The following is a 14,506-nucleotide window of genomic DNA, read 5'->3' on the forward strand; positions in this document are numbered from 1 at the left end:
TGCCTTGATTTTAGCGAAAATGATATTCATCTATCCATCCATCCATCCAAAAAACAAACATTTCTTGATTACTTACCAGGAACTATCATTGTTGCTGGGGTTCCTGTTTGAAAGTAGATTGACATTTAGTAGGAAAGACAGGCATGCAAATAAGTAAGTGGGAAGTTGTGACTAACATTATGTGTAAGGAAAAGAGGAAACAATTGATTCTGCTTGGGAAGAAATATCAGGAAGACTTGAACATAGAAAGTAATGCTTGGGCTCGATCATAAAATATGTATGTCTGTTTACTAAGCAAAAAAAGGGAAGGCAATCAACATGAGCAAAGGTGTAAAGATGTGGCATAGTATGGAAGGGTGGAAGAAATGCTATAGCTGCACAGGGCAAGACAGTAGCCTTGTATGGGTAAAGGTGGGAGGAGAGGCATGGCACCAAAACTGAGGCTGGAGACCAGGCAGAGGTCCTCAATCCTTGCACACAGTAGGCTTTTGATGGAGGAAGAAAGGAAAGCAGACAAAATCTCTTTGAAATGTGACTCATAAGCTTTTAAGTAATCTATTGCTAGTGGTCCTAGGTTTTTATTAAATACCTAATGTAAGATAAATCTTTATATAAGATAAACCTTTAGTCTAGGAAAATATTTGAAAATAAAATTTGCGGTATTTCAGTAATAACCCTCGTTATCTGGTGAGTGGTTACTTAGGAATAGCTTTAAACAACTAGCTTTGGAAAAACATCCCATTTGACCCCAAGGAATTTTGTAAAGCACTTTAGCCATTAAAGGAAAGGAAGGTTCTATTGAGTTTTTAAAATGGGCTGTGTGAGCCCATTTGTTTAAACTAAACACTGAAGTGTCTTAGGTTTTAATGAGCCTAACTGAAAATTTAGCTAAAAACAACTCATTGGAAACCAGATGGTGCAGCCACCATTGTGAGCTGAGCTCAACCCTCTTGTTTTCTCAAGAGCATGTCAATTTAGCTCCACAGAACTCATAGTACAAAGATGCTATTAATTATGGGAGCCTCTGTACCCTAGTCACTCTCCATCCGCCCCGGCCAAGTCAACACATCCTTCCCCTCTTGGAAATTAACGCTTTCATTAAAATGTGTGTGTGTCTTGGGGAGGTGGTGGGGATGGGACGGGATGCCATTTCCCCAGGTTTTCATCTGTTAGGGAAAAAAGTTACTCAGTGACACTCAGTTACAGTGCACAGTAAGGCAGACTTTATTCAAGGCCATTGGGAGAGGCATAGGAACCATTGCAACAGCATCTTGCAGCGGGAGAGAAATAGTGGCCTCAACTTTGAATACAGCTTGAGCAAGTGGGAATTTATAGCCAAGGTTCTGTGTGGGCGTTAGCAGGTAGAAAATACTAAGAGGAAACTTCAGGATTAAGGGGGATTCTGGCTAAGCAACCTAACAGGACTCTTGCTAAAAACGAACCTGGGTGATAAGACATCACCTGGGGCATGGTGGAGGAGGAGGAAACATAATCAGGTATCAGGGATGATCAGCTATTGAGGATAGGAGGTTTTGGCTAAACTGACTTAGCAGGGTTCTTTTGCTAAAACTGGATTTTACAAGGAAGTGCACAGATAGGCCTAGAATGAGATTCAGAAGGCTAACTAAAGATTGGACAAGCAAAGGATTGTCACATCCTGTTATATGGCATGCCACAGCCAAGCTCTGCACTACAGATGAATACCTTGAGGGCTTTAGCGAATGAGGGCAAGAAGAGGGATGCAATAGATCTCTGGAAGAGCACTGGGTGAGGGACAAGGACAACGAAACAGACAATGACAGAGTTCAGAAGTATGATTCCATGATATTATAAAGAGTGCCTGGCTTAATAAGAGGTTGTGCTTTTCGGTTATGGATACCACTTTCCAGTTTTTTGCCTTAATTTCCATTAATTCTTTACCTTTGGCCATGAGACTAGCCAGGCAAATTGTTTTCTCTTCCCTCTTTTTGTATAGTAATCTACTGGGTTATTTCTTTCCATTTATGAGTGTTAAGGTCTTTCCAACATGAGGGTGAAGCAAAATGTAAGGCACTGGAATCCTTTCCACCTCCTTTGTTCAAGGGCTTAGTGTTAGAGGCTCCTCATATCTTCAGTGGTCCTGACTGGACTCCTGTGAGGGGTCAGCTTCTAGGCCACCAGGCAGAGTATTCAGGAATAGTTATCAATTGCCAGTAGACAACTGCTGACTCTTACTTAACCCTAAAACCTAAGTCTTATCCCATCAGCTGTGGGTAGGTTCCTAAGGGTGGCTCTTGAAAGATTCATGTGACTGCCTTCTGGTTAAAAGTTATGTTTAAATATCAGGTCTGTCCTTCCAACTTTTTGTCAACACTCGCCTGAATGTAAAGTCCAGGTTTGAGATTTATTCCCCCAACATTTATAAAGCACACACTATGTGCCAGATACACACACACACACACACACACACACACACACTCTTATATAAAACACACTGCCCTTGACTTTGTGGAATGTAAGCTGTGCACAGGAAAATCGCAAAATGTAGATTATTACAGCACACTACAAGGTTGATAGACCCATGAATATTTATAAGAAGAAGTCACATTTCAGTAGCGTGTTTGTATGTGTGTATGCACATGTGCATCTGATTATTTTATGTGTGTGCATGAGAGAGAGAGACAGAGCTTCTGAGCAGCCCAAGGAGTAAATTAATTAAATTGGTTACTGAGATTGTAATGAGATTATCATCATTGAATTGTATTAGCTGATACTTCACTAGTAGGATAAACCCTACCTCCAGAGTTTCTTAGAGGGTCAAGTGAACAGGAAGAAAAATTATGGGAACCAGGTGGAGTGGGCAGAAGGAGGGCAGGTCCAGGCATGGTGTCCCTGGAAGAAATAGAGAGAAGTCCTAGATTGGGCCTGACTCGGAAGAGCTTCCTTTTTATCTGTTGTAAGTTGGAATTTGACTGACCCTGACCAAGAGGAGCCTGGACTTGGCTTTTCTTTACTGGTCTCATGGGTGGCCTATGTAGTTGCTACAGGCAGTTGTGAGGAGAGCCTGTTGGCTTTCCTTTCTTTGATTGACATGGGGCATTGGAAAAAGGTGAGGGGAATTAGAAAACAGCTAGAAGGAGAAACAAATGAGTCATCCTCCCATCTCCTAGGCCTTTATTACTTGCATTTTCTTTCTGAAAGTTGATTCAGGTCAGTAGGGAAATCATTAGGGTGAGATAGTGTAGTTCTTTAAAGATTTCTTACTTATTGATGCTAAGGCTCTTTGTGATGTGCATTTTCTTTGTTCTATTCCTCCACAGTGGTAGGAGTCCTAGATAAAATATTAATCATAAAGGTTTTTAAAAATCATTTCCAATTGTACAGAGATATTAAGAGTTATGGCCACAAAGCCTTGGTACAGCTATATTTTACTGCCCACGTGTCTTCCCAGAGATGACACATATGCTTTTCATTTTGCTGCCATTATTCTTCATGAGATCGCAGGGCATCAGTCATCACTGTGGTGGAAAAATGAAGATGAGGGACAAAAGCACCAGTCTCTAAGCATAAGATGATGTGTTTGTCTGTAGTGGCTAGGGACAGTCTCTAAATGCAGGAACCATAAAAGGCTCTGTGACTTGTACCTCAGGAATGAGATTCATCAGCAATGAAATCAGAATTCCAACAGCAGTTTGTTATTGAGGGATTTCGAGAAGCTGTGTCTCTGTCCGCATGTGTGGAATTCCATCCCCACCGGCAGTGTAATGCCATCAGAACTAGGATGAAAGAGTAGCCGCTCTCCAGAAAGTCACATCAAGTGTGGCTTAGTTTATGGTGAAGATGTACGGGGTGTTGATGTCCCAAGAGAAGGGGCTCTCGGCGGACAATTTTCTTGGCTCTTCGTTGCCGGTGGGAACCCCAGCTGGACTTTGAAAGTGGCATGGGTTCCCAAGTACCTGACATGTCCTACATGCTTTTATTGTCATTAGAATGTTGTTTTCCATTCTGAGAAGCCAGATCACAAGGACAGAGTGCTGTGACGAGCATAAATACTATCAAACAAGGTCTACAGCAACAACAGTAGTTGTTATGTCATGAGCATCTGCTTTGTATTTCACATAGACTCTGTCCCAGCTCCTATCTGAGATGGGAGGTGTTATTCTCAGATGAGGAGACTGAGGCTGAGAGTGGTTAAAGTGTCAGGGTCACGTGTCTGGTAGGGTTAGAGCTGATATTTGGACTCCTGTAATGCTAAGTAAATTTGCATGCTACCATGATGGCCAGTGACATGGAATCATTTAAACCTCTTTTTACATTAAGCCTGTGGAAGATGAATTCCCAATCCTAAAGTACCGCCTGCTCTGGTTCTACAGCATGGTTCCTTGCTTCTTCAAAGTCTCTAGGACCTTGGCAGAGTAGCATACAGTGGTGAGCAGTCTTCTTTTGAAATGAAACGGGCCCAGGGCTGCCTCCTTGATGACTTCATTGTTCTCTTGGCTGGTTTCTGTGCAGCCACTGGTCATGTCAGTTCCACTTTAAAACCAGAGTAAACAGTTCCTGGTGGGTGCTTTTTAAGTTTAAAGAAAGATGGAAAGGATGTTCAGACCTAGGGAAGTAGACCTGTCTCTCAGCAGCCGAGTTATTCTGCTCCTGATGGTTTTATACCAAACTGAAAATATACCGTCCTACACTCACCCCTGGGGAAGTGCAGAGGACTCTCTCTTCATGGGGAGGCCAGTGTTACTCTTTTGTCCTGAGTGAGCCTTCAGTTTATTTTAATCCCTGGCCTCAAACTCAGATGCCCTACTGCAGTCACAAACTCACTCCAAAGTCAGAATGGGGATGGTCAGAATTCATCCACTCCCGCCAGTGGTAATAAGTGGCTTCTCTTTTGGGTCAGTAGGAAGTAAATTGGATGACTCCTCAGCTAGTCACCCTTTATAAAGTTATTTCTGACCTTGAAGCTTAGAGGAAATTGGCCGGAGGACAAAATAGTATTTCCTAAAGTGTTTATGAAATAGCTCCCCACGATTCTTCATGGCCAGCACTCTGTCCTTTGTGTCTGTGGCTTTGTTTTTTAGTGTTTATGAAATATTGTAGAAAAGAGTTCCCCAGGCATCTCGTTTGGTTAAGAAGATTGCATCTCCCCATTGGGACATCCTGGCTATTTCCCAGCAAAATGTTCTGCCTCCCTCGACTGTACCACATAAGCTAATTAACCTCTTTATAGATTCTCTTTCTCCTTATTTTAATTCTCAGCTGGTATTTCTCTAGGCCCTGGGCCTTGGGAATTGTAGACTCATTTGTTGAATTTCTGGCAGTGTGAAAATTTCTAATAGTTTGCTTTCTGTTCCCATGCATAGTGAGGTAGGCATCAGAATCAAAGAAAATAACTGATGAAAAAACACAAGGCTTGGAAAAACCCCGAAATAATAGCCATGCTCAAAAGAGGCAAGAGGACAATTGGGTACTTTTTTTTTTTTTTTTTTTTTTTTTGCCTTATTAGGAGCTGTTTTTCCTCTGTGTGGCAAAGTAGCAAATGGTCATCTTATTGGCTGCTCAGAATACTTTATTCTATAATTCTATATCTTTCTGTGGTTCTATACAACTGCCTTCCTTTGAGTTCCTCCTGGAGAACTAGACCCCTTCCCCCATCACCACTAAGCCATACCCACAACGAATATAAATCCAAGGAGATGGGATGAATTTCAGAACCATAGAGGGCTTAGAAAGTAGAGAAACCGTTGTGGCGTTTACGGCTCTTCAATGTCCTTCCAAACAGAAGAACGTTTCTGAAACACTGAGCAGCAGCCACACCTGGGGTCCCTAAAGGCACTCCAGGATATGAACCATGACACCTGAGAATGTGCAGCAAAATGAGCTTTGTTCCTTTGGGCCTGTGGCACAAAACATTCCTTTGCCCGTGTTCAGGCGCCTCAGCTTGAATTCATTTTGTCTACTGACTAATCAGACAACTTTGTATTTATTCTCTGCTGCTTTTGAAGAGGTGGTATAGTGGATAAGTACTTAGGCTACCTTTTTTGGAAATTTGCCTCTGCAAGATCTTTTAAAATCTGTTGATGAGCAGGTGATGTCTAGGTAGTGAATAGAAAAATCGCTTTAGCTTGTATCCGGAGTTTGCAAAACAGGAAACTTTCAAAATGATTTGTAGTTTGATTCTGAAACCATCTTAGCTCTAGCTAAGATGGAGCATTGCTTGTAACCAGACAGCATTTGTCACCCAGAGAGCTTTAGAAAAATCTACTGTTTCTTTCCTCATGGGGAGTAGAGGGATAGATTTTCAAGAATCTTTTCGGTTTATTTGAATGTGGGATTTTCCATAACCCAGAGTAATGATTAATAGTTTCTCTGCTCATATCAGGTTTTGTTGGCCAGATGTTTCTTTCAAGAACTTCACTCCTTTATTGTCTAAATTGAATCAGCATCAGATAAAACATATTGCAACCTCAAAGTCAGTTGCAATCCAGCAAAATAAGATGTGGTTATGAACCAAAATTAGGGGAAGAGGCTAGGATGGCGCTGAAAATTCTAAGTGATTTTCAGATATGTTAAAAATGACTTTCTCAAAATTTTGAATCTTTGGAAAAGCCATATGATTAATCTACATACTAAATCCCTTTTTATTTTACTTCTCAGAACACAATTCCCAAAGCTATTACCATACTCCAAATTATAACATTTATTTTGCTTATTCAAAAACTGAAAAATCAGATCATATTTTCTGAAAATAGCTTTTCTGTACTCATATTTTACATATCACTTCTTTCTGATTATGAAATTGAATTAAAGGAATGAGTCTATATTGTGTTATCTGCCCACAGATTACCACAAAAATGATGGATAAATGCTATGCCACCAGTATTTCCATTTAGCCCTTTCATGTTAGCTGTAAAGGGATAGATAGACGTATGTATCTGTATTAGTAGTTGGGAGTCTTCATCCGGTAATGGAAATTAGATCAGTAATAATCATTGTTTTCTGCCCCAAGGAGAGGCTGATAGGATTATTCATATTAATAGTACAAAACATCTGGGTGATGCTTGTATCTAATAGTTTATCTTGGTAATGTATATCCAGAAACTGAATTAACAGTTGCAGGCAGGAAATCTGGGTTTATATTCGAGACTCTGCTTTATATGGGGAAGGGTGAGCAAATATTAAAACCCTAAGAACTTCATTCTCTACTGGTCTAGGTAAAGCCTGAAATTCTGTAAATTAGTTCATCCTTCCTTCATCTTGTAGCAGCCTGATAGAGGAAGAGTGTGGTGGGGTCTTTGGGGTCAGAAGATTTTGGAGAATGGTCCTTAAGAAAATCAAATTATGTTTTTAAGACTATTGGTGGTTTTATTCTGTAAAATGTCTTTAGTGATAGGCTACATTAAGATCAGTATAGATGAGCTATGGAAGGTCTTTGTTCTGTTGTTCTGTAAGTGCTAGAAGTTACTGTTTAGCTAAAATAAACATTCTTAAGAAAAAAGGAAATTTAATGTAGTTATTAATCATTTGCACTTTGGAGTAAATTAAGAATTTAAGAGCAGATATTAAAAAAACTATTTTTTATTTATAAATAAATGGTTTATAAATATAAATATAAATAAATGGTTTATAAATGATTTAAATGGCTGGTTATCTGAGTCATGCCCAGAAAAATGGATCCTGAAAGACACACTTCACAATTTTGCTAGTTGTGTGTTTTTATTTCAACTCTTGAAGGCCAACTAGTTACATTCTTTGTTTTATTGATTTCTCTGGAAGTTTTAATGTGTAGAATGAAGGCACTTCCTGCTATTTTCCAATCTTCAAGAATGAATTTTTAATTTTGTGAGTTTTGCTCTTTAACAGAAAGAGTGGCTAGATTTGTTTGATCAGAGTTTCCCTTGGGGAGGGTAATGAAAAGGTGATCTGTTCAGAGAGGATTTGGGAGAAGGTGATATGTTTGTCACTTTAATTTATCCTAGGGTCTTGATGGTCCATCCAGCCTAAACTTCCAAACCGTGACATTTGAGATAATTGCGGGGGTTAGGGGGACCTGTGTTCTGATTTCTTTTCTTTTCTTTTCTTTTTTTTTTTGTTTGTTTTTTTCAGACGGATCTATGAGAAAGGAGGTTACTTCAGCAATTTGGTCACAAGCTTAAAGTGAGGGTTGGGATACAGAGGAGCAAGTTGAGGCCTCATCACAGATTTTGTTTTTAGCTGGATTTATCAGACAACCATATGTGAGAGTGAAAGAATTAAGCCAGAGTGAGGGGTGCCTGAAATCAGAGACCTTTCCCACCTCACTGAGGCTGCAAGAGGGACAGCTTTGAAGTCATAGTTTAACATTCCCAGATACTTTCGTGTTTTTTGGTGATGTTGTTTTTTTTTTTCGGAGACAGAGTCTCGCTTTGTCGCCCAGGCTGGAGTTCAGTGGCGCAATCTCGGCTCACTGCAACCTCCGCCTCTGTGTTTAAGTGATTCTTCTCCCTCAGCCTTTCAAGTAGCTGGGACTACAGGCGCCGGCCACCACGCCCGGCTAATTTTTTTTGGTATTTTTAGTAGAGACGGGGTTTCACTGTGTTAACCAGGACGGTCTCAATCTTCTGACTTCGTGATCCACCCGTCTCGGCCTCCCAAAGTGCTGGGATTACAGGCATGAGCCACCGTGCCCGGTCCTAGTTATTTCTTAAAGTTGACTAAGAGTGGTTTCCTTCGACCCCCAAAAACTATGCATTCTAAAATATGAAATGCTTCTCCACACACCTACTCCGTTTAAATTTTCTGAAGTGCCCATTTTTCCTGTCTTACATGGTGAAATCCTAGCTGTTTATTTTTATGTTCTTCAAGATTTAGATGGTGTCACCAGGAACCGAATGCTCTCCCCATCCCACCACCCCATTATTTTCTTACAAAACCCAGATTAAGTTTTTCCCAGATAAACAGATAAAACTAACCTAGCTGATTTCTTACATCAAAGTTAACATTGTGAATGTCAAAGAACCAATGCTATGCAATGATGTAAAATATCACTCTAATTTAATTCCCGTTGACAGGCCACATGTTTGCTTCAGTGTTTTACCTTCTAAGTGGGCAGAACAATGCAGAGATAGCACAGCTGTATTTTAATATGCATGTTACCCACCTTGAATGATCATAAGGCAGCTTCCTAATGCTATAAAATGAAAATATATGACACTTTCAGATAAATGTCGTGCACACGATTTGAGTTTTTGGGGTGATTTTGTTTATTCCTCTCTTCTCCTCCCCTCATTTTTAATTACATCTGCCTATATAAGTGCACAAGTTACTTTTCATCAGCTGTCCATATCGCTTGAGTTTTCTAGTTCTTGTGTTCAGAACACTTATCTATAGTTAAGTTTTGAGGCTTAAAAGTCAGTCATTTATTTAGTACCTACTGTATGCCCAACACTAGGCTGTAACCAACTAGTGAACATAGGGAAAACGGAGGCGTTTCCTCACACACAAACTGCTTGCAAGGAAGATGTATTTATAAGGGAGGGGAAACAATGGCTGTAGGTAACATAGGAGATTGTTTTGGCTGTTAAGAGATATCACACACACACACACACACACACACACACACCCCAGGTTTTATCTATGCAAATGAACGACCTTTCCCTTAGAGAATTGCACCTATTTCCTTCAAAACTGTTGCAATTGCCCTACATATTTGGGAGCTACTTTCTTTTGGTGATGAAATACACAAACCACAAAATTTCTTTTTGGTCTGTTATCATTTTAACTTTCTAACAGTTTTATCCAACTCAATCTTTCACCTTCCTTACCAGTTTAGAATGACATTAAATGTAAAAACTTAAATATGCTTTTTAACAAAGATGGGCCGTATTCTTTTTCAATATTCAAAGAGATGTGATGTAGGTAATTTCAGAATGATTTAAACCTCAATGGTATTAGTGCCTAGAGATAACATTCATTTAGAGTACAAGTTTGGCTAGTTTTGCTAAATAAAATTGGGAACATTATTTATATTAAGTATCAAATAGTGTATGTGTGGAATACAGGTTCTTGATAATTTAGGCTCCAATTAAGTGCATATAGTCTGTGGTTCTGAGTTAGATGAAAAATGTCCTAATAAGGAGCACCTTGCAATGGCCCTTGCTCTGTGCTTCAGCCCCAGCCAACTTTCCCAGGACAGAGGAACTCATCCCAAGACCGTGGCAGGAAGGTTGATAACTATTAGACAGTACCTGTTTCTCACTTCTGGGCCTAGCTATCAGTTCATATCATCCCAAATCATTACCCAAACATGCAGACATCATCTAAGGCCTCTGACAACACAAGTAGCCAGCCTCATTTTAGAACAGACCAGAGTACTCTTGACATTCTAAATTGTCATCTTTTAATGGACTCATCCCTTCTTCCTTCTTTAGGAAGTTCTCATATCTGTGTCCTGGTCTCTACTGTCTGTCCCTGCTGTTCTCTGCTGTCTGTATCTGCTATTCTTCCCAGACCACAGGCAGGTTCCAACATGTGCTTTAATTTAGTCTCATCTCTCATAGGATGTTGCCCACCTTTAACCTGTCTGGCGGTTGGTGTGTGTACATGATACCTCTTGTTGGGTTATTCTGGTTTTCCTTCTGTTATTTAGATGAGAGCTTCAGTCATTCTCTGGTCACTCAAATGCTTTCAGACACAATAACACACTAGGCTTGTGACCATTTGGTATTTGGGGTCTTTAAATAATGTACACTGTATTTGACAGTGGTCTGGGACACCATCAGTTGATAATTGTTGCAGCAGAGGATTGTAAGATAAAAACAGATCTCTGTCATCAAAGTCAGAATCCCAAATGTAGACTAATAATGGAAGTGCGTAGCATTTTTAGAGCACTATACGGTTTACAGAACTTTCACATTAGCTATTTTGGTTCTTATAACGGCCTTAAGTATCATTTCTCTGGTTTTAGTGTGGAAACTGAGATCTAAAGAGATCTGAATGATTTCCTCATGGTCACACAGCCAGTGAGTGACAGAACTGAAGGCATCTGACCACAGGGCCTGTGTTGTTCCCACAGCTGAAGGAGTTGGGGTTCTTACTTTCCTCTGAGGTAGCTGCATGACTTTAGAGAAGTAGGATGGAAGGGGTTTAATATTCCTACTTGAATGTCTCTAATATTCTTCATTTCTAATTTTTTAAAGTCTATCAGGTTTGGACATGAAATTTTTAAAGGGCCTAATTTAGATGTCTAGGAATCCCTGTTTCTGAATATTTTGGGGATCTAGGGCTTAGGTTACATCTTGGAATTTTTAAGGTACTGGAGCTATTTAACCTAAATCTCACTACTGCAAAGAAGCTGTCCCATCCATCAACACCAGTTTCCCAGGCAAACAAGACTAGTCAGTCTCTTCAAGGCCTCCCCCATGAATGTTAGAGGGTGCTGGCATTACCGGAAAACAAAGCTTCCATCCAGGTGTAGATGAGCTCCTTATGAGAAGGGAGTAATCAGTATGGACTGAAGTAAATGGGAATTCTTCCTGAACATGTGCCATCAAGCTACAGAGCAGAAGTTGGGTGAAATTTGAAAGGCAGAGTAACAAAGGCAGAAGCATGCGGGCATGGCTAAGAGCCTGGCCTTCCCAACTGACTGACTTTGGTACTGTGCCTTGCTCTCTTCATTAGTATAATGGGGGTGGTAATAGCACCTACTTCATATGGGCAATGTGGGGATTAAATAGTAATCATGTAAAACCTTAGCCTGACAAGTTAATATACAGTAAAAGCAAACTATTAGTTACTAGCTCAGTAAGAAACCAGAATAGCTAAGAACAGTTAGAGAGTCTTGGTAGGTTGGGTTGGGTGGGTTGGATTGGTTCCACCTGACAGGGAAAGACCCTACTTGCCTCAAGAGTGGATGAAATAAATAGCTATGGAATAACTGTATGTGAGAACGTGCAAAGTATATGCTTTCCTGCAGGCTCCTCACTTAATATATATCGTAAAAGACAGTAATAGCTAATATCATAGGTAGCAAATTTGACATTTGTTCATTCGTCTTTTTGTAATGAATTATTCAAGGTGAATTATGCTGATGTGTACCACCATCATTCCATTTGAGTATGTGTCTTAACGTATAATGTCCTAAGGGCTGCCCAGGACTGGTGAGCAGTAACTCACTGCAAGAGGCCCCTACTTTGCCATTTCCACACCACTGCCCCATCCCTCCATCCCCCTTAAGTTGGCAACAGACCATTCTGTCTTGTCTAGTCATGGTGATGGAGAGCCTGAGTGATTCTTAATCAAAGAAAATGACAGCTCCATTTGCATTTGTACAGATCTGATATTCACATTTGGATGTATGCCTAAAGGTACCTGGGTTGAAAATATGTGGTGTAACATTGCTTTATCTTCCTAAATCATCCTGACACAGCCTTGCACTTAATAGGGAGTGGGACCCAGAATCGTGAAATGATAGCAGACATGCCACTAGGGGCTGGATTTATGTTTTATGAGATAAAGTGGTTCTTAACTATTTTTGTTGCCATGTTCAATAGCTAGTTACTTTTAATGTTTCTATAATAAGAAAACACTGTGCAAAGATACACTTTAATGGAATTTCATAAGCTTCTACACTATGGGTAATAACCAGAGCTCTGAAAATCAAACTGTTATTGTCACTTGCATTTTAAGTCAGATTTACAGCTTTCTTTCATTTATGACTTCGTCCTAGTCTGAAAGCAAAATCACCATTTTATTATTTCTTATTCAAAGGTTGAAAGAAAAAGGTACCAAGTAAAACGATTTTGTATGACAAGATCATAGGACTTGGCAGCAAAGACTTGGATTGAAACTTTAGCCTTGCCATTAACCAGCTGTGATGTTGAGTAAGTCATCTAGTCTTTGGCTCACTTGTAAAATGGTATAATATTGATACTATAGTTGTATTGCTATTACCTGGAATGACACCCCCCACTCTTATGATTTACAACCTGGACTTTTTATGACCCAGGTCTGTTTTGCTTTTAAAATCTTAAATGTACAGCATCCCAGTCTTAGACCACAGCCTTTGATGCTTCCAGCCTGTACTCCCTCACACCCTACACACCTGTTCTTTGATGTTGACTAAGCCCTCGGGTCTTTTGTCAGTCTCTCAGTCCCTATGAAACTTTAATAACTTGTCTCTCCAGCCTTGGGCCTCATGATTCCTTAATTTAATCCTTTTTAGCCAACATGTACTATCTCCCTTATCCTTTGTTCTTCCATAATATCCACCTTGCAGACCCCTTCCTGTAGGTCAGTCTAGCTGTTCATTTTTCTGCATTTGGGCTGCACAGCTCAACTCAGCACTGCTTAATAATCAGCTGTGCTGGGCGTGGTGGCTCAAGCCTGTAATCCCAGCACTTTGGGAGGCCGAGACGGGTGGATCACTAGGTCAGGAGATCAAGACCATCCTGGCTAACGCGGTGAAACCCTGTCTCTACTAAAAAATACAAAAAACTAGCTGGGCGAGGTGGCAGGCGCCTGTAGTCCCAGCTACTCGGGAGGCTGAGGCAGGAGAATGGCATGAACCCGGGAGGCGGAGCTTGCAGTGAGCTGAGATCCGGCCACTGCACTCCAGCCCAGGTGACAGAGCAAGACTCCGTCTCAAAAATAATAATAATAATAATAATAATAATAATAATAATAATAATCAGCTGTATGTACCTGCTCAGTTCCTTCTCCTGTTCCCTGGAATAGTTGCTCCGAATCTCCACCTCTCTCCTCTCCTCCCTTCCACTGCCCCTGCCTTCATTGTTCTCCACAGGTGACCTTCTTCCATGTCTTTTAGAAAAGGTGGAGCCATTGGACAAGTATCCCTCATTGGGTAGATATCCCACAGGTCTCCCTCTGCCTCTCTTCTCAAACTCGTCTTCTTCGCACATTCTTATCTTCTTTCATCCTACCTCAATGTAAGAGTTTTCCCTCTGTGTGAGAGGACTCCTCCTGCTGTTTCTGTTGTCTCCTCCCTTGCCCGGAATTGCCTCTTTCCTCTCAGCGTGCAGACATCTTCAGTGAGACCTGAGGAGTAGTTTCATCTCTTTTCAGACCAAGCAACTTTTTCTACCCTGTTTGCCTACACGTAGTCACCTCCCAGTTTTTCCTTCACTCTATACAAACTGATGTATGTCTCTGCATTGCTGTCTGAGGTCCCAGGGGCTTCATAATTGCCAGATTGAATGAGCTCTTTTTAGTCTTTATTTCACTTGGTCTTCTATATCCCTGGCCCTGACCATACCCTCCTTTTTGAAACTCATCACCTCCTCCTTCCTGAAACTTTCTCTTTTCCTTGATTTGCAGCCATATTGCTCCTTTCTTTTTTCCCACCCCCTGGTTGTTTTTTCTTGGTGTTCACTGTGAGTCCTTCTGTCTCCATAGACTGACTTGACCTCCTGAAGCCCAGCCTTCTCCACTGGACTAATGGACACATCTGTCTGGATGTCTGCCAGGCCCCCGAAAACCTTGTATGTCCTCGACTGAAGTTACCTCCTGCCTTCTTCATGTTTTCCCCCTG

General features: G+C 40.8%; 1 protein-coding gene across 6 annotated transcripts in view; it reads left to right on the forward strand.

The window, feature by feature from the left end:
- TNIK (TRAF2 and NCK interacting kinase) overlaps window positions 1–14,506 on the forward strand; it is a 395,124-nt gene that overhangs the window by 194,726 nt on the left and 185,892 nt on the right. The window contains exon 1 of one of the 6 annotated variants that reach the window (XM_037988565.2): window positions 11,838–12,839. The exons of the other annotated variants lie outside the window; for them this stretch is intronic. The gene's annotated coding sequence lies outside the window, so the exon portion shown is untranslated. Of the gene's footprint in view, window positions 1–11,837; window positions 12,840–14,506 lie in introns of those variants that run through there. 6 annotated transcript variants of the gene reach the window in all.

The sequence above is a fragment of the Chlorocebus sabaeus genome, chromosome 15, assembly GCF_047675955.1.
Source record: "Chlorocebus sabaeus isolate Y175 chromosome 15, mChlSab1.0.hap1, whole genome shotgun sequence".
Classification (NCBI taxonomy): Eukaryota; Metazoa; Chordata; class Mammalia; order Primates; family Cercopithecidae; genus Chlorocebus; species Chlorocebus sabaeus.